Source organism: Struthio camelus, chromosome 24, assembly GCF_040807025.1.
Source record: "Struthio camelus isolate bStrCam1 chromosome 24, bStrCam1.hap1, whole genome shotgun sequence".
Classification (NCBI taxonomy): Eukaryota; Metazoa; Chordata; class Aves; order Struthioniformes; family Struthionidae; genus Struthio; species Struthio camelus.
In genome coordinates, this window is record NC_090965.1 from 9,761,316 (window position 1) to 9,787,738 (window position 26,423).

General features: G+C 36.3%; 1 protein-coding gene across 14 annotated transcripts in view; it reads left to right on the plus strand.

Annotated features, from left to right (window-relative positions):
- MAGI3 (membrane associated guanylate kinase, WW and PDZ domain containing 3) overlaps positions 1 to 26,423 on the plus strand; it is a 106,335-nt gene that overhangs the window by 30,586 nt on the left and 49,326 nt on the right. The window contains exon 1 of one of the 14 annotated variants that reach the window (XM_068918629.1): positions 11,307 to 11,325. The exons of the other annotated variants lie outside the window; for them this stretch is intronic. The gene's annotated coding sequence lies outside the window, so the exon portion shown is untranslated. Of the gene's footprint in view, positions 1 to 11,306; positions 11,326 to 26,423 lie in introns of those variants that run through there. 14 annotated transcript variants of the gene reach the window in all.

Genomic DNA, 26,423 nt, shown 5'->3' on the forward strand with positions numbered 1-26,423 from the left:
GTGAAGGTGGAGAGGCTGGAAAAGTTTAATTAATACCATTAGCAGATGTTGCTAGTAGTTAAAAGAATTAATAGGGCAGGGCACTTAAAATTAACATTGATCAAAATAGCAAATGATTACAGTGGACCATATGTGGTTTGGACCTTACTGCATATTATGCCTTTTGGTTCTGCCCTATTCTGCAAAATATTTTAAGATATATGTGTCTTCTTGAGCCAATGAAATCTCTTCTAACCTGTAAGTAAAGTATATATATATAGAAAATGAGTTTGAGGTTTAGATCATAAATTTCTAAATCTCTGGCTACTTTGTTGCCATGGTGTATTGAGGAGCGTAAGTGGAAGAAGATGCATTTTTCGATTCAGCCTTAACATACTGCACCTCAAAATATTTCACTGTCACTTAGCTTTGGTAGCTGAAGAGCCTTATTAATCTGAATCTTTCATATTAATCTTTCTACCTTAGTAAACATTGTGCAAACGGCAGTAGAAGACTACTTGTCTTCTGCTTCAGGGCCACTGTATTTATTGTATGAAGGCAAGTTTAACTAAATCTACAGTCCATTAATATAGATGCATAAAGAATAACGTCACCCACGTGTAAGCTAACGTGTAAATAAATGCTGCATTTTGAGAGTGTCATTTAGAGTAACTTGTCTTAGGTGAATGGGTAGAGCGTAACTATATTTCAGAGATGGTTCGGAAAGCTGATTAGATGCACTGATCACAGTTCAGATGTATTTGATGTCTTCCTGTAGATGGATATTTATAAGTCCTGATCTGTATCGGGATCTGTTTTGGGTTTAGTGGAATATTGTGTAGCCATGTATTCATATATACAGTCTGTGATTTGAACTTTGAGTTATAAATACTTGTCACTGTAAATCACAACTATTTCTGCTATTGAAACAATCTTAGCATATTTATTAGATTTAAGCATAGATAAATGGTCTGCACAGTTCTTAATTTAATAGTATTGGCCATGTAGTGGTTAATTGCTTGATATTTTCTGGGACTATATCTAGCTTTGTATTAGATAACTTTTGTGTTGTCCTTTGTTCTTGCATGCGTATGGTAGAGTGTGTTTTCACACTTTCTTTTTTTGCACTTGTTTCCTAGCATATAGAACTCCTTACTGTCCAATTGCTTAATTTTCATTGAAAGTGGTTTGTATAAGTCTTCAGTTTTCCCTGGTATCCTCATTTTGAAAAGAATAAGATTCTAACTACTAAGCAGAGATTACAGTACTTATAGATTCATGTCTGATGTACAGCAGAAGTGAAACTGAGGAATGACTAGAAAAAAACCCTCCTCTTTATAACATAAGTTGAAGTAACTTAATGCAAGATCCAAATGGAAACTGGAACCTACTTATGATCTTAGAAACAAAAGAATCTTGAGTGAACTTTGGTACTGGAAAATAGCTATTTAAAAGATGGTCTTCAGACTCATTCATTCCTTTAATAAAGGTAGGAAATGCTACTGCAGGACAAGTAACAGAAAAATCAATGGGGAGTTGAGTAAGGCTGTTTTCCAGTATTAGTTGTCTGCCCTCAAAATTGTTTTAATCTGCAGTCCAACAAAAACTTGAAGTAGTGCAAATGGTTGCAGTTAAGAGCTGTCACAGTGCTACTTCAGTTTTTGAAAGTTGTGAAGGAAGACATCACAATTCTGTAAGAGGATACTTTAGCATAAAAATGCTTGCTCTCAGAGAATATGAGTCAAATAATAAAGTAGAGATGGAATGAGGGTGAAGGGATGCTTAATTTCAGAATGAGATGAGCAAAGTGAAAATCTGAATGTCTATATTTTGTAACAGATCTCTGTTCAGCCAGTGAGGAGTAAGATTGATGCAAATGGCACGCCTCTTGTCAGTGTACATAGAGAGTCTTCAGAGGATCTCTCTGGGGGCAGTAGTAGCCCTGAGATACTGGGTCATGGGTTTTTCATTAGCCATTGTATCTGCCTCTGTTTTTACACAAGTGCAAATAGTATTTCCGCAGGGAAGTTTTAAAGCATTCAGAAACTACCAACTGTTCTCTGCTTTTTTCTCTCAAATTAAAGTCTACTAAAAATAGAATATTCTTCCATTCAGTCATCAAACTCTGCTATGTAATGTAAAGTGTCATATTGTGGGAATAGTACAAGAGCTTTTACTTGAGGAAGTTCTTTCTGTTGACCATTTTTTCTTATGTTGAGTGAAATGCAGCAGAGAGAAAAAGGTTTTAAATCAATTTCTGTTTTGTTGAATAACCCTGAGGGGCACAAAATTTGTTGTTCTGAAATCCTCAGTTGTTTCAAAGTGGGCTGTTGGCAAATGCATCTGTGTTGTTGTTGGGTGGTGGGGTTTTTTTTTTTTTTTTGGAACTCTGTTGTTAAGAGGTTCCGTTGTGGTGTTAACGATATTACAGAGAGGGAGACTGCAAGGGAAAACTATACCTGTTCATGCACTTGTGGATTTAATACTATTTCATATTTATTGTTATTATTTAGACTTTAAAAACTGTTTAAAGTTTGTTTAAAGAAGTGGGAGAGAGATGAGTTCTTTCCCTCTTGCAGATTTAATCATTACAGTAAGAAAATGGGAGAATAGATTTAAGGACTGGCTATGATTTTTAGCTTTGTAGTAGCCTAAAATTTTTGAAGCTGAATATTAGTAAAATATGTCCGCACTATAGGATCTGAGTTTTTAAGAAAGATTAAAAAACAAGCAAGCAAACAACTGAATCAAGACACCATATTTGCAGAAATCATTCCTTTTGTCTGGACGTATTTAGTATTCGTTATTACCTGGATGCGCATGTTCTAAATGCTAGGTGTGAAGCCTTTCTTACATTTAACAGGCATATGGGGATAAGAATAACACCTGCTGTTTGAAGTAACAATAAAATATCTGGTTCAAAACCAGGAAATTTAAGCATTGCCTGCAGACTCAGACTTCGGTGCTGCTGTAAATACTACAAAATAAATTTAGTAGGTGGTATGTAAAATTTTGCTCTTCAAAATTTATTCTTAGTCTCCATGTTAGACATGGATTTTTTTTACTGTAACAAATTATTCAGCTGGCTCTTTTCAGCAGTATTCCTTCTGACGTAGCAATCCTCCTTGCTGTACATAATATAAAGAGGTGCTGAACATTATTAGCATATGTCGATGTCCTTCATATCAAACACGTACAGCATTGGTTTTGCCTGATCGTTCTGACCATGCCTTCAGGAAAGCTCAGTAAGTCTCTTATTAAGAATTTAAAATGGCAGATAAAGACAAACTAATCTTTGTTTCAGCACAATATTTATTTGAACAGCAAGATGCCTGTTTTTTTTCTTTGCTGTTCTGTATAAAACAGCTACTGAAAGGGACTAAACCATGAATTCAGGTTTAAATGCTTTTATTCAATAGCAACTAAATGCTAGTCACAAAACTATTACTTATCACATCAGTTCACAATCAAGTAAAATTAATAAGGGATCTTAACTAAGTTCCATTCACAGTTTTGTGACATGGTAATGTATTCATCAACATATTCGTTCAACGTGTTCATCGATGACCTGGATGAAGGGACAGAGTGCACTTTCAGCTAGTTTGCTGATGATACTAAACTGGGAGGAGTGGCTGACACACCAGAAGGCTGTGCTGCCGTTCAGAGGGACCTGGACAGGCTGGAGAGGTGGGTGGAGAGGAACCTCCTGAAGTTCAACAAAGGCAAGTGCAGGGTCCTGCACGTAGGGAGGAAGAACCCCAAGCACCAGTCCAGGCTGGGGGCTGACCTGCTGGGAAGCAGCTCTGCAGAGAAGGACCTGGGAGTCCTGTTGGACAACAAGTGAAGCATGAGCCAACAACATGCCCTTGTGGCCAAGAGGGCCAATGGTCTCCTGGGCTGCATCAGGCAGAGTGTTGCCAGCAGGTGGAGGGAGGTGATCCTGCCCCTCTCCTCAGCCCTGGGGAGGCCTCGCCTGGAGTCCTGTGTCCAGTTCTGGGCTCCCCAGTACAAGAGAGACATGGCACTTCTGGAGAGAGTCCAGCGGAGGGCTACAAAGATGATGAGGGGACTGGAGCACCTCTCCTAGGAAGAAAGACTGCAAGAGCTGGGCCTGTTCAGCCTGGAGAACAGAAGATTGAGAGGGGATCTCGTCAACGTGTACAAGTATCTGGAGGGGGAGTGTCAAGAGGATGAGGCCAGCCTCTTGTCCGTGGTGCCCAGCAACGGGACGAGAGGCAATGGGCAGAAACTGAACCACAGGAAGTTCCATCTGAACCTGAGAAAAAACTTCTTGACTGTGAGGGTGACAGAGCATTGGAACAGGTTGCCCAGAGAGGTAGTGGAGTCTCCTTCGCTGGAGATATTCAAAACCCGCCTGGACGCGATCCTGGGCAATGTGCTCTAGACGACCCTGGTGGAGCAGGGAGGTTGGACTAGATCTCCAGAGGTCCCTTCCAACCTTGGCCATTCTGTGATTCTGTGACAAGTATTGTTAAGGAAGGTACCTGCTGTCAGAATTGTTTGATGTAATTGTTTTGATAGATTATGAAAAAAACAGCATCTATCTATATGTCTTATTGCCTTATGTTGAAGTCCATTTGAAAGAATGACTGGGATTTACTCTATATGATAGTATTCATCATATACTTTTATTCAAACAAAAAAGGTAACCTTTTACAGCTGTGTCTTCAGGTTCATGTGTGTATCCTGGAAACAAGGAGAAAATGGCTTAAACAGTGTTTAGAGACAGTAGACAGCCATCATTTTGCATTTGCAGTTCTAGTTTTTTTACTCTACAGCTGTGAAGGAAATACATTTTAAAATTAAGCTTTTCACTGGATGCTGGGTAAAATACGAGATATTCTGATCAGCAAAATCTTTTCAGGGAAGAAATTGTGAAATGCTTCATTCCATCATAACTCCTTTCAAGAAAAATGGTAGACAGTTTAGACAAAATCCAAAAGCAGGAAGGAAGAACCACCAACCCATGCATTGGTAGTACAGCACGTCTTGTAAAATCAAATACAGTGACACAGAAAGGCATGGAAGTAAGGTCAAGGAGGAAAACTTAAATCCTGCAGTAGAGGCTATGAATGGTCAGGATCTTATTGAAACAGTTATAGTGGGTACTTCCTTTAATGTGACTAGGGAGTTCTGCTCTATTATATATATTTTCTCAAACTTAACCTGTATACATGTAGATGTAAATGTTACATTTCAAGTTGAGAGTATAGCAGAAGCTGTATCAGGCCTTTAGAAAGCTAAGAGAAAAAAGGTGGTTTGTTTTCTGAAGTGCTTAATGGAGCGTTATTTGATCTTCCAAAAGATCTTAGGTAAAGCTATTGCTATTTTGAAAAATATTTTCTCAAGTCCTCCTAAACCTTGCTTGAAGATTGTTCCAGATCTTAGTGTAACTCTGTCCATGCCAATGTCTTCAAAACTTAAAGGCAATCATTCGGTCTTTGTTTTCATGCACCAAATTGATTCTCTAACCAAGAAAAATAGAAACTTAGTTATTTATTTAATTCTTATCTTGACTCACATGCCCCTTTTAAATTACTGGATTTTCTGCTTGTTTTTAAAGATCTGACCAGATGGAAATTTCTTAAGAGTCCTTTAGGAAAGAAAACTGTTAAACAGAGTCATTGGATTGGAGAAGTCTTTTGGGGAAGTGAATGACAGAAGTGCAGGGATTATAAAATTGGTGAGAATTCTCTACTAATTGTCTGTGTTTCCATTACAAACTGACTTATTTTTGACTGCTTCAAAAGGAGGAAAATAGCTGAAGGTAGGTGAGACCTCACAGGCTGATTAGCAAATAATATTGAGACTAGCAGTCAAGTCAGGATTCTTCCAAATACACCTTGTCACTTTATTTGCTTACCTGTAAGTCAGTAGACAAATGTATTGGACTGACCCACCCAGACTAAAACACAAATGAAATTTTGGCCTCTGTTCATTTCAAGACCAAATTTATAATCCTAGTTCTACTATGCTCTTCTACTAGTTACTTCAAAGCGATACATATATACTAGAGTCATATTCTGGAGGGATCATGCAACTGGAGAGGCTGCATTTAATGCTCTGTTTTTTTTGGTACTAGGGAGAGAACAGTGAGGCATAGGAGCTTCAGCTATGGAATTTTGACAAAGTTGATAAAAACTTCAGAGCATTCAAAATCTAGGTCTAATTTTTTCTTTTAATCTTGAATTCATTTGTCTTTAAGGAAAAAAAAGAGAAAGTATAGAGAAGGTAGATGTGAAGTACCCAGTATAGACTCTTGAATAAGGAAACATTTTAATAAAAAGTATCTATTGTGGGTAACAGAATATCTGCTCTGTGAAATGCTCTGCTCTAACAATACTAAACCATTTCCAAGAGATTACTCCAGAATCTATTAGGTCAGAAAAGGATGACAGTAAAGGGAATGATGCAATAAATACAGCAAAAAAACCTACTGTGCTGTCATATTTGGTTTTCCTATTGGGGTGTGTATACGTAGCTGCCTTCTGATTGATTGTAAATTGAGAACAGAAATTAGATTTGGCTTTGCCTTCAAAGCTATCTTTTTATTTGAAGTGCTTTCTTATGAGAATTCCATTTCTGTGTCAGTCTTGAATTTACTGAGCTCTTTAAGCAGAAATAAATGAGTCCAGCCTTTAGAGACAGCTGCATAAAGACGAAGATTGGCAAGCTTCCCATACTGGATGCACCACAATCCAAGAGCTAAGCACTCCAAATGTGAAACTTTTATTATTGTAACTCAACAACCTTTCTTTCTGTCTCATAGGCCATACAACTGTTGCTATTTTGCTTAAGACATCTACCTACCTTGGGCAGAACTTTCGGAAGCAAAAATTAAGTTGAAAACAATTAGTTACAGTTAAGTGAAAATTAATCACTGAATCTAACAGATTATCATCCGCACAGTTCTGGTAGAGTGACTGCTGATACGTCAGTTTTGTGATGCTGTATTGTGCATAAAGAAGAGAGAGTAGGTGGCTTGGAAGCTGATCATAAATGATGCCGTATCCTGCCTTTTCTATCTGATTACAGTCATGGATGATGAGGAAAAAAAATAGGTTAGTTAGATTTCTAAGTATGGTTGTACACGACGGCATCATTTTTTATGACTGACTGCACAAAGTAAAAATGAAAAGGACAAACAATTACTTTGCTGTGAAGTTGCTCTTTGTTTTTCCTGTCTGTTTCAACTAGTTCTAGTTTCTAATGTGCTTTAAAGTAGTGAAATAAATTTATTCTGAAGATAAAAATAATGGAAAATTTACCCATTATGTTCCTGATGCAGAATGGCACCTATAAAAATAAACAAATGCTATCTAGAACTTAATCTTCTTAGAAACTTGTGCAATACTATACATTACTATACTATACGTTATGCTGTTCAGTAAGTGTGTGAGAGCTGCACCTTCTCCAGTAACAGCAGTCTCACGATAGTACCTGTGTACTGCAGGAGTCTAGATGTGCTTTTCTGTTGTATCTGCATTTGAACAACATGGCTGAGGAGGTAGTCCAAGGTTCATATGTGTGGGAAAAGTTGGTTAGCTGAACTTCAGATGAGGCTTCCCTAAAACGTGAAACTGCTGTAGGGAGATTACGTCTTGGAGAATGTTACTCCAAAGAATGTATGTTATTTCCATTGAGGATGTTATTGTTCTAAGTTGAAATAATCTTTAATAAATGCCTTGAGATGAGTTAATCAGAATGTCTCTGTATTTCATGCCTGTTTTAACTGGTCCTTTCATTCTGTAAGACATAGGTTCATTAGTAATCTGCACGTTTAAGTATTGCTAGTCATTAGTTAATAACTTGTTTATCAACTTCTGTTTCCAAGTACTGTTTACTATATTCTGTTGAGACTGTTTTCTTACAAACTACTGATAGATAAGAAAAAGAAGAAATGTTGAGAAGCAGATGTTGTATGACCAAGTACCCAGCTGTGTACTGACAAAATGAATCTCATGGTGATTAGTTAACAATTCCTTGGCAGTCAGAGGCATATGTAAAACAGTAAACACAGCATGGGGAAATAATAATAACAAAAAATTAAAAGCATTTCTAAGCTTAAAATACTGGCAAAATCAAGTCAACCATCTGTGTTACTGAAGAGCTGACTGTGTTGTGGGTAAGTCATACCAAGGTCAGTTGAACTGACATAGAAGTCCTTAACCCTTTGGTAACAGAATATACCATTTCTTTTTTCTAAGCATGAAGTCTATGGTAATTTAAGTGATGAGTGCCACACTGTGAACATTTGAACATAAACTGTCAATAAAGGAAAATTGTTAGTACTGTAGGGTTTTGTTTACCTGCTATTGAGATAAAATGTTTAGTCTGAACTAGTAAAACACTAGAACTGAAAAGACAGGCAGTCATTTAAAGTTTAAGTTAATTATTGTAATGGAGTTGCCATTTTGTATTTACAGGTGAAGAGTATGTAAAGGAGAAAGATTAAGATCATTATCACCTTCTGGCTATATAATTTAGTAAAGCTGTGGCTATTGTTACAAAATTATGTTCTCTGGAATAAATTTTTTCTGCAGTGCCTTTATTTTCTCATTAGAGAAATGCACGAGCATGTGCTAGTCTGTGAATGTCATCATCGCTCCCCTTTTACCCCCTTCACATGCGGGTCTTGCCCCTGCCACCCAACAAAATGATGCAATTGTGTGTTTTCTAATCAGTTACTCATCACAGTAACAATTTGATAAGCAGATTTCCTGGAAGCATGTAAGTGGTGAACATTGCTTTTTAGCATTTGGGTATAAGGGGTTTTATTTGAGCGAAGAAGTATTTAGAAAAATCTCTAAACATTAATTCTATATTATATTTTTCTCTACCAAAAAAATAGAACAGAGCCTTTTGTTCGTATTGTTCAGAGGGTCTGGTTTTTAGTGTCAGCATTTCTGAAGACATATCAGACTGAGGTAATGCTAAGTTTTAGCATTTTATTGAAATAACTGTGGAAGGGAACTTCAAATTCGTGATTTAAGAATAAGTATGCATTTTCTCATTTTTAAATATATTTTGAAATTTCATTATTAGCATGCTGTGTGGTTTGTGGTATTAATGTATTACATCGTTACTTAGACCTTGTTTTTCCTCCCTACAGAGGCACAGAAATTAACTGGTGACTGCGCTATACTGTTTGCCCTTCTTAGCTTGTATATGGCTTCTGCTATTGCGGATGTTTCTTAGTTATTCTTCAGTTCCACTAAAGAGAAAGGAAGATGCTGTAATAGCTACTCTGGCAATTTGCTTGGTTTTTAGATGTATTTAGATGCAAGTAGAGAAAAAAAGTGCACTAGATTTTAAAGTTAAATGCTGAAATTAATCCATGTTTTGACAGCGCAGCTGTGTCAATTGCGCATATTGAGTATGTTGTGCTGAAGTACTTTGCACGGTCCGTCTGGAAGTTTCCATAGGTGCAGATTTCAGTTGAATCAGATTTTTTGCTTAAAGGTGTGAGATACTCCTATAAAGGAAAAACTGTTGAGTGGAGGGTGCTGTTTGGTTGGTTGGTTTTTCTTTTCTTTTGTTTACTGGCTCTTTTCTGAAAATAACAGTTAAATTGTTTTAGTCCTCACTTATGCTGTTTTATTTGTGCTCTTTCACCAATAGAGCATATGCAGGAAATGGCATAAGGAATTAAGGCATTAAATTTTCTACAAGGTATTGGAAGCACTCATCTGATAATGTAACAAGAATCGTAAGGCTTTCCATTTTCAGATTTTTTTCTTGTTTATTTTTGAAGATAGTGTAGTATGTATATGATCTGGTGTATAAGGCATAAATTGGTATACCAAGATGTGTTTTCCGTATTGAGTTTGAGCATTTTGTGTTTTTGTTTCAAGTGTAGTTCTGCAATCAGACTGAGTTTCTTTTTCCCTAGGTTGTTTATCTCAGTATTGGATGGCTGGATTCATATTTTAGCTTAGATAGGTGATTCTGCATTTGGAGGCTTTGACAGCCAGCTATCTTGGAATACTCTGGGATAGCGGGTTTTTTCATTCAGCGTTAGGACGGAAAGTATTGAGTACTGTGGTTTTCTTCTGTAGCATTACTTTGAATGTATCATATATATATATATATATATGTCCACATTGCACATTGGCTAAGATAATTTACAGTATCTTTTATTTTTAAAATGTAAGTAGTCTTTAAACTTTCTTAGTAACTTCATGTATGTTAGAGCATATGTAAATAATAAAAGAAAAATTGTATTCCTGTCCAATTAGTTTTATCACTGCTTACACCATTGCTTACTGTATTGTCTCTGCATTATTTCTTATACTTCAAGAATATACTAGATTACCAAATATTGAGTTTATGTTATGTTTCAACCTAACCACAAATGTTTCTGTAAGCCTGGCAATACATTCCTTGAAAAGCCTGAATCCAGGACAGTGACATTTCTGTAGACAATAAGTCTCTGCCCAAAGAAATGAACTAATTTAAATTAATTATATTGTGAAAAACCTAATCATTCCCTGTGAAATCCTATTTCTTGTCGGATGTCAAAGATTTATGTGGTATGCGACATCTGGAAAAGAACAAAATGTGGCTGTACTATTTATCAAAGGTACTTCAAAGTAGCTATTGTCTAAGAAGCTGAGCTGTTTCTCCTGATAAACCCATAATCACTTATTTGCACAAAGAACAAAGGCAAGAAATGCATCTGTAGGAATTTAGCTGTTCCTATAATCATAGTATTTTAATTTAGCAACTTTATCATGACTGCCGTTGTTATAGGGCAAGCTTTACTCTGACCCTTTAAAGGTCTTCTCTGCACATGCATCCTTTAAATTGCTAAGTCTGCAGTTCCATTACCCCAGTTCACAATATTGCATTTCCTTTTGTGTTTTCTGTATATCTGTTTGCTTATCCAGCAGAAGCTTGGTATTTGTGGAGATGTGTAGCTGGTGGATAGAAAAATTTTTTTTATCAGTATGTGGTTCTTTTCCAGGTTCCAGCATTGCCTGTTGTGGTGAATCAGATTGCTGTGCTGGCTAGAGCCCTGCAGCTAAGATGATTTGGTTGATAGTTAAGACTCAGGATGGCTCTTAACCATCCTGTGTGTTTGCTTCCTTCCTCCTGTTGTTCTTTTTTACCACTTGCTAATAAACTAAATGTGTTAGTACAATAAATATCCAAATAACAAGGTATTGTATAATGATAATAAGTTATGTTCAGCAGTTTTGTTTCTATCATGATGAATTCAGAGAGACAAACTCCATTCTATGTTGTTTTAGTAACTGCTGGATGGATTGACAGGGAAAGGAGCTGAGGTTTGGAAGTGGCAATAATAGTCTGGGGCATGCAAAGGTAGGAAAGATAACTATTTTTGTTATTTTAACTGCCTGAAATAAGAGCACATTTAAATCCAAAGTAAATTTGATGATTTATGTATGGGAAAGAGCATGGTCATGAAACATTGCATGATTGTGGTGGTGTAAACCATGTTCTTGCTACGAAAGTGCTTTCTCTGGTTGAGTTTTTGTACTTTAATTCTCAGTTCAGATCGGAAATCTTCAGTATTTATGTCCTCCTGTCAATTTAAAACTACTGAATTGATTTACATCAGCATAGTGGTTCCTACTTTATGTTGCAGATTCTCTGCTTGCATGACTATGAAAATAAATTTTGAACAATTGCTTACAACAGGAAATGTAGTCAGTTAACGCCTAATGAAGCATATATATCAGAGCAGACTCATCTGCTAAAATACTAAGTTGCCTCAATCTCTGCTACAAATGGGTAGTTAGTAATTGCATTTCAAGTTAGGTTGATAATATGCTCTTCTAGCTAGATGATATCTTGTTAAAACCAATCTGCCCTCAGTCACTGAACGTTTTGCTACCCAGCCCTGTTCTAAAGAATACAGAAGTTGAAGCTCTTTTCGTGAGCATTAAAAATCCTTTGGGAAAAGGTATGCATGAAACCCCCTCTGTTAAAACATTCTGTGTCCATACTTGTTGTGCTAATTTATGAAGCCTTACAATGTTAGTCTGTTCCTTGTCAAGTGCTTTTAAATCAGTCCTCTATTATCAATTATTGAATCAATTGAAATAAACCCATCCCATTTTCCCATTCTCGCTGCTTGAAATCTCTGTGTGGTGTTCACAGGCAGTCTGACAGATGCCAACCCTGGTGCATTGCTTTACCTTGACAGGTATACTGATACCTGGCTTTGTGTATTTTTGCTGACTTTGAAACCAGTAAAACAGGAATACTAGTAACATTTTTAGACCTGGTTGGTGTACCTATAAGGATTTCTTTAGGCTCCTTTTTTAGAAGTACTTTTTGTGTAGAACTGCAAATACAACAATTTTAAATAAGACTTTTGCTTAAGGCTTTAGAGAACGCCAGATACCTCCTTTATTTCTATTTTTTTGTGAATATGCAGTGGCTTAGACAGCTGTTCTGCTTAGCAACAACTAGCTAAAGGTATAAAAATTAAAAAAAAAAAAAAAAAAGCACCATTGTTAGACACAAGGCAGAAGCTGCCTGGATTCTCTGATCCTAATGATTCGGGGTTCGGTAGAGGGGTTCTTGCAGTACTAGTTGCAGTAGTTTCTGACACCAAGTGTCTATCTTACCTTGCTTCTCCTGGAGCATAAGTAACAATAAGGAATGCATATCTGCCTCAGCTGCCTTAGTTTATTATTAATATAAATTAATAGGCCACACCATGGAGGTGAGCGTGAGGAGCATGCAGTTGCTTCTGACAGCTCTTCTGAATGCGCTATAACTTCCAGCAGGAAAAGGCAGACAGAGTTAATGTATTTGTGCCACTCCCACTACTTGTTTGGTGTTCCTGAATCAGCACCTTTCATATAATTACACTAGGTTAACTGCTCTGATCTGTGCCTTGCTTTGTAGGTGGATTTCTTCAGCCAAGCGTTGTGATATAACATGTTAGTAGTCTGCTTTATTTCAGTTCTTGTTTGTACTTTGGTAGAAAGTGATAGAACCCAAAAAGCTGAGCAGTTTCTTTTTTCTGATCTGTCTTGCTCTTCATACTTACTGTTCTGGGAGAAAACAATATTTCATATTTAACTGAAAATCCAGGGTGTCATAGCTGAAAGTAAATCTTATTAAATGAATACTGATGAAACAGCAGGATAGACTGTGCAAGCAAAAAGATAAATTCCTTTCATTTTTACTCTTACATAATGATAAACATAACACGTAGGGAAATTTTCTTTCTTTATGTGATTACTTCAACAACAATATACTTTTAAGATCATAAATACAGGTTTCCATGGAAAAGATGGTTCAAAATTAAGTTATAACAAAATTCAAATTTATTGAATGAAACCAGTGAGGTTCGTGTGTGTGATAGCTTAATGTGTAGTCATTCTGCGGTCAAGGTAAGAATTTACTTATATCTCCTAATGAATTTTGCTGATAGCTGGTCCATGTTTTGCTGGAAATAGAGATGAGTCTTCTATTATTACGGGTATGTCAGTTTCTCCTGTTTCTTTTTTGTATACTTCTGATTTGTAGCTGTAGTGCCAAATGAGTGGTGGAAAAGACTCTTTACTAAAATCTTCATGCAGATGAAAGAGAGAATAATTTTATTTTCTGAATTGCAAGATATTTAAAGCATTTTGAAAAATGTTGGCAGGTCTTGAATTCTTTCTTCTTACATACAGCTGGCTGTATAGAAACATTGTGTGGTTTGGATACATTTATAAGACACTGCAGTGGGTATCTGATACGTCCTCCATGCATCCCGGGGAAAATTTTAAATGATATAAGATTCCTTAAAGGTTTAACTTAAATACAGCTGATAGTAAATACTGTTATGTATGTGTGTTTTGAGAGGAAGTCTTTCACATACTATTTTTGTGAAATTGATGTGACTTAGGCAATCCTAAAAGCTGCAGTGCCATTTATACCAGAACTTTAAAATGTCAGCATTTACACTTTTCTATAACAAATTTGTCTTTGTTTAGGAATGTGTTGAAAAATCTATGAGAAACATAAACTCAGTTCCTTCCAACCATGGTTACATGAAAGAGGAGAGGGGGAGTACTGATCATACTATCTATGAGAAATACCTTGCAGCATTCTCTTTTGTTACGTGTGCATAGTGTGTATTTTCATATACTCTGTCCTCTAGCAGAGATCGAGGACTTTTCTTTGGTAGATACTCTTCATTTCTTATCTGAAGAACTGCAATGCATGCCTGCATATTGTTTACTTCTGTGTATCTCTGATTCTTAGCTCTTGTAACAGACTAAATAATGCTTCTCCCAATTCAGAAATACCATGTGAAATCTGTGCAAGTCATGCATTAATATTAGTCGTGGCCAATGCACATCTGGAGTTACAAGGATTTTGCTGACTGTACATATTGCACAAGGAGCATGAGAGCTTTTTGTGAGTTTTGTTGTTTTTTTTTTAATTAAACTTTCAGGCTTTGACTCTCTAATCAATATAGGTGTGAGCATGGCACATTAGAACCCTGATTTTGATATTTTAAATTCCTGGGAGTCCTTGAGAACACAGTGAAACACAGCTATGTTTTCTGAAACTTGAATTTATTACTGAACTGCCTCTCTCTGGCACAGCATAACTTATCTTTAGGGAATGTCACGGCTTGTGATTTTGAAATATTGGGATTTCCTGAATTCATTGAGGATCCTGTTTGAGAAGCTTCAATTATTTAATAAAAATTACAGAATTACTTTATTCCTTGGAGCAGGAATTGCTTCTTTGTAAATGTGTCTAATGCTTAGTGTTAGGGTCCCTGTCATAACTGGGAGCTCTGGGGGTATGCTGCAGTAAAACCAGGTGTCCAGTATGTCTTCGTTTAAAGTAATCTAACACGATAATTGAAATATTATTGCTGCCCACTGGCATGGTGTTTGGATAGAAGGCTCTGCCAAGAAAATGGTTCAGAGTTTAAAACAAAGGAAGAAATCCAGAATCTAGTAGACGGAAAATAAGGTGACCGCTCTCCTTGCCTTTTTGAAGGAACTGTATAAATGGTTCTGCTCCACTATGGTTAGTGAGTGGTGAGAAGCAAGTGTAAATGGTAGGCAGAGAAATCTGAGAGAATGATGAATGTCTATAGTTGGCAGCAGTTCATGATGGCTCTTTCATTTTTCTTGGTGAATGTAATTCCAGTATGTAAAGCTGAACTGTGCATGTAGGTTTTTTGTGGTAAAAGAGCAAATCTCTAGCCTAACCGTTTTCCCAAAAAAGCTTAGTGATTGCATTTCAGTATGAGCTAACTTTTGGAATTGAACTTCTACTGTTAAGAAAATAGCTATACTCTAAAACATTCAGTGTGATGCTGAGATGTTTGAAGTGGATCTGACATTTGAAAGTTTGCTGTTATGTCTTTGAAAAACTGTATTTAGGGATTCAGTAATGAAAGACTTTGGACTTCCACTTATGAACTTAGCTAGATGAAGTAGCTTACTTATTTTACAGTAAGCTTTTTCTTTTGCCTGTGTTGGTTGGTAACTTAAAAGAGATTTGCTCAATGTTTCATGAGAACGGGAGTATAGTATATTTGTCAAACTCCTCCCCTGTCAAACTCAAGGCTGAAATAGGTTAGTAGGCTTAGAAATTATATGCTGTGTGATTGCGTGTCTTACTTTCTATGGAAAGCAGGCTAAAAATAAACCTGTATTTAATTTGAATAGGTTCTATTCTAATCAGAACACTACAAAGAAGTAGTCTTGGCATGTGAGCATGTTCCCTGCTGCCTGAAAATAATGGCATGGTCCAAGCAGATTAAATTATTTATCTAACACAGAACAGCTGCAAAGACATTTTTCTTTGGGGATATGACTGAAATGTGTCATTCTATAGAACTTCATACTGCTTAAGCAATAAGGAATGCTATGTTATATGTATATCGGTATGTGAAATGTGATGCTATCTTAAGGAAAACAGAAGGACAGACAATTTTTGTCATACAGTAAAATAGGTTAACCTGTAAATGTGCCCTCTTAGTAATCCCTTACTAGGATATGCTATTTAAACAGTACTCATTAAGTATATGGTAATACTGAATTTACACATTAGTTGCAGATTATCAAAGGGAAGCATTAAAGGCATTAATATTAGAACAGAGTTTGGGGAATCAAATACATTTTGTTCAATTCTGCCATGTTAATTGTGCCTTCTAGAGCAAATCAGTTAGCTGGTGGTCTCAATAAACCATTTTCTGTAAAGCGAATATTCTAATGCCCCACAAAAACTGTAGGGAATGAATGGAAGATTGCTTATAAATTTGGAAAACAAGCCATGGTTGCACTGAGGAAAATCAGCTCCGACTATTGTGTCTCAGTAACTCTTCTGGGATAGAATGGACAAATATAAGAAGGAAAACCTTTGTTCTAGCGGCTAGAAAAAATAGATACCCTCCCTTTGTTAAGTGAATTTTAATGTTAGGCTATGTAAATCGATATAGCCTTTGTGTTGTGTGTTTTTCTGGTGTGATAAGCTAGTTATATACTATAGCTGAACTGTCAACTACTAGATTTTTCTGTGCCTGCAGCAGTTTGATTGCTCATAGTTCAGATTTTCAGCTAGTTTACGATTGCTGCAGACATCATCTTTTTCACTAATATTTTCAGTTTTTTTAAATAAGTTGTCATCTACAGAGACTTTGGAAGTTTTACATTTAGCAGAAGAGTTGCTTATCTTTGTCTTGAAGTATTCTGGTTCTGTATCTGCTCAGTTAAGACCAGACTAAATGTACTACGTATCATTATAACCTGTAATAGCTACAGAGGATTCTGATTTCATAGTTGCAATGTCTGTATTTGACTTTAAAATACGAGTGTAATAATGACAAGTATTATTAAAGTCAGAAAGCCTCTGTAGGTATAGTCAATTACATACTGATTAAAACTCAGCAAGAGATTGAGTGCATAATTAGGAAGCCTTAATAAAATGTTGTCAGCAATGTTATTGAAACAGCCTTGTATTTTTAAATTTTAGAGCATGTTTGCGTATTGCAAATTCTAATAGTTGTTTTGGCCCTGTAGATTTTTGTAAGTATACGCTTCTAACATCAGCTTGTTTAGAGCCTGTTTGCAATGTCACCATTCAGGCTTCATAATCTAGGATGATAGTTCTGATTAAGTTTTATTCTATACTGATAATTATTATACTTTATACATAAGCACTGCTGATCATCAGTGCCTTCAGTGCTTTTTTCTTTTTTTCTTCTCAAGAAAATACCAAATCAAAGAGAGGAAAGAAAAGTCTCCGTATATAATATAAAAGATCAAGCTATTCTCTTGTGGAAAGTTCCATTGCACTTTTATTCCCCACTGTTAAGTTGAAGAAAATGGTTAAGTTTGCATTTTATTTGAGACCCATTCATTATTTTAATAATTTGAGTTGTATTCATATGTCCTTCAGTGTCTGATCTTATATCAGAAACAGCTGTATAGTTCTTTGTGCTTTGCCATTCTTCTATTTAATAATGGCTACATTGAAATACTTGGCATTATTAGAAAAAATCCTACCCATTCATAACTTTCCTGACTGTATTTGCATGGTTAATGGATTTGTGTGTGTGTGCGCGCAATATATCGTCGTCATCGTATCTTATACTAGTATACTTGAAGCTGGCAACTAGAAGCTTGAACTGCTTCACTCGAATGATTTTCATTTTAAAAATCCTTGAGGTTGTAGGCAGAAAAAATACTAGGCTGTGCAAGCTTTCTTGCTACCAGTGCATTACACAAAGCAAACCTAAAATGATATCTTCTGTCATTTCACAGAAATCATGTATAGGCTGAGAATCTCTATGGCTTTAATGAGATACACAAAAGAACAAGTAGCATACATTGGAAAAATGTAACCACTAGTTACTCCTTTCTCATCAACTCTCAGTGTACTAATAGATATTATTTTGTGGCTTTTTACATGCATATTTGTTTCATGTTAGCCGCACTGAATGTATGTACTTTATTTGCATAAAAAGATAAATGTGTCTTCACCAAAGTGTCCTAGACTGTAATGGAAGATAATCTTGCAATTATAACAGTGTTGTTGAAGAATGTTAGCTTGTTTTTGAGTCCAGTAGAACCCTTATCTGTGGTTTTCCTGCATATGGATTTCCAAATGCAATTGATCTTAATTTACAACTTTTTTTGAGATTTAGAATTGGTGCATTTCACCTTCATATCTTGTCTTTCAGTTTTCAAATTTTATGCTGTTCGTGGAAATGTTTTATTTTAAAAGAAGTATTGTATAAAAACCTCGGTTGGTTTGTATTCTAATTTTAGATTAATCTTTTCTTACTGCAATCCGCACATTTCAGATTGAAGGGTAAAATAGTATGCCTTTCTCACCGTAAAAAGAACTTGGAAAGAATTATCTTGATAATGTAGAATTAGTGGAACAAATGTAATGTTCCAAGTTTAAAAAAAAAAAAAAAGTTGCATTTAGGACTATTTAAAGGTTTTTTATTAGCTACCATTTGTAATTAAACTAAGATGATGTATTTATTCTCTTTATTCTCAGCAAATATGATGACAAATCTTCTAAAAGTAGAATTTATTTTATATAAATTGTTTTATAAATACGGGACTTGTCATTCACTTAATATTTTGTGGGAGAAAAAGACTAATTATAGAGTTACATTGTTTTAAAACCAGTCTTTGCTGGATGTAAAATTTAATGGAGACTTAAAGCTACCAGCAGCCCTTGCAATCTAGTCTAAATCCCTGTATAACACACAATTTAGATTTCTCAAGCACTTCCTGCATGCAGATGTCTTATTTCAGTTTGAGACCCTCTTCAGAAAGAGGTCCGTTCTCTTCAGGATGAGTGATGGGGAATCTGTTGGAGTTCATTTTTCATTTTTAGTAAAAGTATTTTTTAACTTTCACAAATTCTGTTGTTACTGTGTGTTATTGGGATTTTGCTGCTTACACCTGCCAAAGCGTTTGAACTTGGTTTTCTTGCCTTTGCTGGAGTAAGCTTAAGACACCAGTTTACTCTCAGGCTGAAAATAAGAGGTTAGGCCCCTGGTTGTAACCTGTGATTGCATAATTGATTGCAATCACAGGTTGATATAATTAAAGTTGGATCCTGAAAATGCATCTCTGTGGAGGTCTGTGACAGTGAGTAACTAATAGAAATGCCCATTTCAAATCAAACTATTTTGCACCTGAAGTATAAAACATTTCAGGGAGAGGTTGTAAATGTGAGCTGCACATGTCAATTCTTCACCTTAACATTTTTCTAGTACAGATAAGTCCCGAGGCCAATTCCCCTATCTTTTCAGCAAGCTTCATCTGTATCTGTGCAACTTTTGTAGGCTCTGACTCCTGTCCCCTCTCATTTCAGGCAACTTTTTCATATGTGGCATGTGCCACCATCTTATGAGTAAATAGCACTTTTGCCTGAGCTGGAGCTGAATGGTTTCTCAGCAGGGCTATCAAGCTGGCTTTATTTGCTTCTGATTTGAAGTATCAAACAGTTGCTGAGTTTTGTTTGTTTGGGGGGGGGGGGGGTTGGTTGTTTTTTTTTTTTCCTCTCCTCAACTATTTTCTTGGTGTCTGACTCTTTAGCTTTGATTTACTCTAGTTATGTTTTCTTATGTTCCATCTCTGCCTTTTGGCAGCCACTTTAAAAGTTAATGTGTAGTGGTCATTGATCTTTACTATTGGTCTTTACTATTGATCTTTTCAGGATTGCAGTCATTATCTAGATATGCCTTGGCTCTTTTGGGTAGTCGGCAGCAAATGTCTTTGTGCAGGCACCGGTGACAAGAGCTACAGCTGGTGAGTGCATTGAGTTCTGAAGAAGCACGTGGTCCCCTTTCTGAGGAAGGAAAGGGTAAGGCATTAAATCACACCACAGAATCTCAGTGATGAACGCTAGTGGTTGGTAGATACGAGTTTCCGTGCGTCCATGCGTTTTTTATGCATGCCATAAAAGGGCATTTTTTGTGGCGATGTCAGAAGAAAAAGGTTCTGTTCTAAAAACAGAAGAATTGTGAAATAGTAGTAATAACCATATGTTTCTGTGAAGGGCACCAAGTGTGCTTCAGGCTGATAAATAGCTCATTACTTTCAGAGTCCGAGCAGTTGTACTTCTTTAGCAGTTAGTCTTTAAGACTCTGAAACTTTTTTGTATAATTTGTCCAGTTCATGGTGAGAAAAGGCAAGAGAGGCATTCATACAGCAGCCTTTGAATAGTTTGTTCGAGAAGTCCTATTCTAAAAATCTGACAAAGAAAGCCTCATCCACGCTCCCTCCCACTTTTTTTTTTTAAATTCTAGATCACCTTGTTTTAAGAATGCCTCCATTTAAATAAGGTTGTGAGACTGACACTTTGAGCTCACATTTTGTGGCTGATATTGTTTGGCTGCAGGCAGCCTCCTGGAAAATAAGCAGCACGGTATGATAACTTGATATACTATGTGGGGGAAGGTAGTTCTAATACTGGAACAAGGAAGTAGACATTTTATTGAAAGTTCAAAACATGTATTGATAATCTGTAATCTGTCATATGAAAGAATTAAAGCTCCTTTAAGCGTTCCAAAGAGTGTAATGGGATGATGCAAGTATTTTTCTAGGGGAAAATTTGTGATTTTATACACTCCTGCCTTGAATATGTTCCTCCTTCAGACACTGGCATGCAAGAGGGTAATGATTTTCATATGGCTAGTGTTTCTGAAATAGTTTCATGTAATACAATTAAAAAGTATGGTAAAATAAAGCACATGGATGCCAATTACGTCAAAGCATTCAGAAGGTGGAGTTGTGCTAGGGAAGACTGCGTATAAAAGCTAAGTCTTCATTAAAAGGCCAATGGTAGGCAGAGGTCCTAAGTCCATGTTGAAAAGGGAAAAAAGTTGAAAGGAATATTCTCTAGCTGTCATTTGTCTGACAGTTTTGGTAATCTCTAAAATCCTTTTTTTGTTTTAATTTTTTGAAATAAGTTTCGGGCCTGATTAGATTTTCTGCTCATAGGGCCTAGGACTTGCTTTTGGATGTCATGTGAGACCACTTCTCTATCCCTCTCTATTCTCTCATTATTCTTTCCCTATATTCCCCTGCCTCTTTACTCATCCATATATGCTCTTTATCACCTAAATGTGGATTACGTCTGCTGTTTCTGTGATATTGTTGCAGCTAGCTCTAACATTATGCTGGGGCTTCAGTTCACTGAGTTTGATGTTGTCTCAAGCCCTCCTTTTGGGGCTAGTCGGACAACTTGTTAAGCATTGTATGGTTTAATAAAAGTATCTTTGTTCCCTAGTCTTCAGTCAAATAATATATTTATTCTCTGCAGATGTTTAATACAGGGAAAATTCACATAGCCCAGGAAGCTTTAGGGATACTGTTAGTCCTAATGAACATCTGAAAGCTTTTGTAAGACCTCTTTATCTAGGAATTTAAAATATATTTTAAAAATATCTTAACCTTTACAGCATTATTCTGAATCTTAATACCTGCTTTGATACCTGTCCCTTTTTCCAAATAGTCTGGTTCGCTTTTATCTGGGATCATCAGCTTCTTATTCTCAGGACTTTTCCTTTCTTTAGTAAGCAGCTTTCCCAAGTTGCTCTTTGCTTCTCCCTCTGCTGATAACAGTGGTGGTAATTTCAGAGGAGTTTGGTTCTTGACATCTGTTCATCTACTCTAAACCCAGAGGTCTACAAATAACCTTGTGTTCAGGGAGGAGGTTAAAGGATTGTCAGTGTGGCCAGAACAGATTAAAATGTGGTTTTGCTCTTTTTTTTTTTTTATGGCCTTGTTTAAAATCTAAGTTTTGTTTTGATTTTTATATTTGTAAAATAAATCACTTGCGTTTCAAATACAAAAATAAACTTTTAATGCATTTGGTTTAACCTTTCTCCCATGTCTCTAGTTGGTTCTATAAAACCAAGTTTCATTTTTTTCTTTTTTAACCTTATTTGTTCTGTTCATTGTGTAGGGGAAAATTTTTGTCTTGTAATAGCTTTCTGTTTTAGGACAAATGTAGCTACCTAAAAGTGATATAAGAAAATCAAGGTACCCTTATGATATCTCAACCAAATAGCCTGCATGTCAGAGATGTAAAATGCCATTATGGCTGTTTGGAGAAATTCAGCTGAATTATGAAATGATTGGCTCTTATTGATGTATGTTCTAGTAATCAAAAGACTTGATCAATTTAGACTTTCTGGGCAGGAGTGTGGACCTCCTACTGTTTGAGTCTCATTAAAAGGGAAACATAAACAGAAGTGTGTGTGTTGCATTAACATGGTCTATAGCACTGGGTTGCAAACCGCTTGTGAGTTAAGTAAGGCTATAAATATGTAGTATTAATGCATGTTCTGCATAAAATGCTGCAGTCCCATGTCTGCTTGCCCCTCTTTTTCCATGACGGAAAAGATCGCTTTTCCACAGTAATCCATGTATCTTTCTATCCTACAATCTGAGCAAAACTTAACCTGCCGACTAGGTCAGAACATTCTCAAAATTCTGCCTTCTGTTTCTTGTATAATTGAAATAATTTCAAGCTCCTACATGTTTCTTGTTCTACTGGAAACATAGTTGTATGTTTGTTAGAAGTGCGATGCTGCATAAATACTAAAAGACTACTGTTACTGTTTTGTTTTCCATATAAAAAAAGGCTTTTCTATTTTTTGTTTTTCTTGTTCTGGGAGTAGTGTGATTCTCTTGCATGTTTTTAAGGAAGGATTTATTTTGCCAAGTGAATGCATATATTCAAATCTACAACTCATGCAAAATTAAAATCTATGAGTAATTACTGATGAATATTGTGACGTTAATGCTTTGCACACTAATTATAACTTTGGTTTTCTAATGCAATATATCTGTTTTATGTAGCTGAATATTTCTTTAAATGGCTTTGCTTAGTTGTGTCAGAGTTAATCTTACTTCATGTATAATAACCTAGTTTTAATGAAAGAGTAAATAGTTTCCCTCTTGATCAACCTAGACAATTCTTATTTTAGTTAGATGCTTTTGAGCAAAGCCATTTAGCTGTTTTACTAGTCCTTAACGTGTCTTACATGGAATTTTCATGCGTAAGTTTTTAAGTCATGCGGAATCGTTGCTCGTGTAACATATTGCAAAGCCTAGTGTAACCTTGAACCATATGGAATTCTGACGTTGTGTTTAAATTTGTCTCATCAGCTTTATTTCCATTGAGAAAACAAAATTAAAATTTGGTAGAGGTATCTAAACTGCACTTTTTCGTTATTTCCTTCCATCTTGAAAACAAGAAAAAATGAAAAAACTTGGACCCTACTGCTCAAGATTAATCTAAGAAAAAAGAGGGCTGAGGCAATATAGAATGAGGACTAGTGGATGGTGTGAATTTGGGGATTTGAACTCGAGTTCAAAATTAGTATGTAGATCTGCATAGTTTGTTAGCTTTCATGTTTGATTATTTTCTAAAGTTTGGTCTTTAAAAAATATTTTCTTTCTTTTAAACTGTTACTAGCTTTTAAAATATACTTAGCTCAATCTGGTAGCTTTACAAAAGTCTAACCTACAGAAAATTGTAAGTAAGTAAGCTCTGTTGGGCTGATGCTATACTTCACTAGCACAGCTAAATTGGAATTATGGCTCTGATGTGCCTCAATATTTGTCTATAAATCACTTTTTTTTTTTTTTTTTTTAACTTTGATTCATTCTGTCTGCAGTCCTTGTAACAAATTCTTTGATGGTCAGTGTCTGCAATTAGATTTCATTATTGTTAGCTGTTGTAAATACAGTGTTGAATGTTTCTCTGGTTGTGATATTATGTAGTCTTTCTCTTATTGTAGGTTTTCACTACATACAGCAGCAGCAAATCAAAGCAAAAAGGTGGTGTCACATACAAAATTTATTTTGTTGTTCTTTTTTTTAGCCACCTCTTAAACCAATGAAAACCAAATCCCTCACTTTAGAGCCACCAGCTACTCCAGAAGATGGCAGCAAAACACAGTTGCAAACTGCTTTTACTGTAGACTGTTGAAATCACAGCTTAACACATGTGATGATATATATGCACTGATTCAATCCTATCCATTGCTGATAGACATGAGTCAACTGGTGAGCTAACAGACCGAGATCTGTCTGTCTGCAAACCATTGGATTTTCAGGTCATGAAATAGGACTACCTGGCAGACAGTTCCTGGTGTGATGCAGCCACCTGAAGTGCTCTGGTACCCACCAGAAAATAAAATAAACTTGCATTTGTCAGAAATGTAACAAATGGAATTAAGTTTATGCTGCAGCTTTACCTTGCGGGGATAAGACGCAGAAATGAAACAGCTGATGTTTTGCCATTGTGTGTGGGCGTAGGCAGGGGAACAGATGGAGCTGCCAGCAAGGACTGCAGAGGTCATGTTTCCTCTGCACAGGCAGGCTTCACCCTGCCCTTCCTCCTGTGCACCCTCCTCCTCCTCCCATCCACCCTCACCTCCCCACTGAACGCGTGCTCTTTCCTTATCCAAATCCAGTTCCCTGCACTGAGCAGAGAGGACTGTGATGGGGAGGCCACCAGCCAAGGCACTGCCTGCATGGGGAGCGGTGAGAACAGCTGGGGAAGGTGCTGGTGTTTGGGGAGAGCACTGGCCTCTCTACCTGTTCCAGTTTGGTTGGGACTGGGTCGAGACAAATTGGCTTATGATGCGTTTAGGTAGTGCCTCGTACGGTGTGGTGCTTTCCCAGACCAAGGCCTGTGGGTGCTGCTGCTATGTAAGTGGTAATGATCGTTTTGGCTTTTCACAAACCGTTTTCCACACATTGTTAATCTGACATTCCTAATTCAGTTATACCAGTAAAAATGCCTGCTTCAGCCTGACATTTGCAAGTCTGGGTTTTGTGCCCTTCTGAATACTTTTAGTATGGTAACGCTAGCTCTTAAGGAGTGAACTGCTTATGAGTGCAGCTTCCTGTCATGTCCTAAGTAATGCTTAAGTTATGACTTGCAAAATTGTACATTAGCTTTGAATAAGAACTGAAGAAGATGTTATGGCTTAGTTGATAAATTGGAATGAGTGTGCAATGAGGAAATGACAAGCCTTGTAAAAGCTTGGAATAACTTCAGTATCTTTCCCCTATTGGAGTATTTCTGCTGTCACTGGAAGAAGATTCCCTTCTATATTTAGAATGCTGGAGGTGTCAATGAGAGAATGTGGCACTGTGTGTTTCCAAAGATACCTTATTTTCCAAGGCAATATGTAACATGATACTGAACCATAAACTTCAACTAGGATTTTAATGATGTATCAGTGTCTCTAAATCTGAAACATGTACAGTGAGAGAAGCTCTTAACTCTTTAGACATGCTTTCGATACAGAAGGCACAATTCTCCTTATCTATGCTACCCCATATGTTCAGGGGAAGGAAGACTAGCGTTTTTTCTTTAGCAAGAATAGACTTACTGGAAAAGAAGACTTTTGTATAGGTCTCTGGAAGTATCAGCCTACTGGCTGGCTACTCTGAGCAAACATTTTGAGTACCTGCAGTAATTTGCCTAGGATTTGTTTTGTACTATAGAATACATGTGAAATGAGGATGCTATATGCGTTTCGTTTGTAATGTATTTGCTTTGGAAGTCGAGCAAATATTTTAACCTCAGTAACTCCTGCACTGATCTCTCTCTCTCTTTATTGCCCTTTAATTCGTTAGTGAAACATACAAAGAATTGAGGATGGTTTGGGGTATTTTTTTTAATACAAAGAATGAGGGAATGAGATTTCTTCTTGCATCTGTTCCCTTAAAATGAATTTGTGTGTTAAATGCTACAGTGAAAGTATAAGTCCTAATAATGAAAATAAAAATGATCACATTTCACAGGAAATGAACATTCTTTTACTAAACTGCAACTTGGAAAAAATGCTTTTCTAGTCAACTGTAAAGTATTTCTGGAAAAGTTTGAAAGAAAAATATGCAGTCATTCAGTCTCCCATCATCGTGGCAGCTGCCATTAGCTTATAGATGTCATTTTCTCTATGGCTTGTTGATAACTAAACTTTAGAATGTAGCTCCCAGCATACTATGGTAAATAAGATGTATCGTACCTTTAGAGGGTTGTCACCTGTGTCTGTCTAAAAGGAAATATGTGTCAAAATGAGATGGAGAGTTTTGATGTGGTCTTCAAAGTGATTTGTGGGGAAATATCTACCAAATGTTCCATGTCTTAGCAGCATTATCATCAAGTGCTTGTGAAATTCTTTTGCTGTGATATTATTAGGCAGTAACATAAAATCCTTTACAGGTTGAATGAGTCTCTTAAAAAGTATTTGCATACTTGGATGCACACAAATTGTTGAACTTTCAGTTTTGCTGTTTTACCAACATTGCTAATTAGAAATGGACTTTTTTTGTATTGAATTCTAGTAACAGACTTCAGCAACTGACATGCCTGAAATTTAAAAGGAAATACGCCTATTTCTTCACATTTCTGTCACTCAGATTTGCATCTGT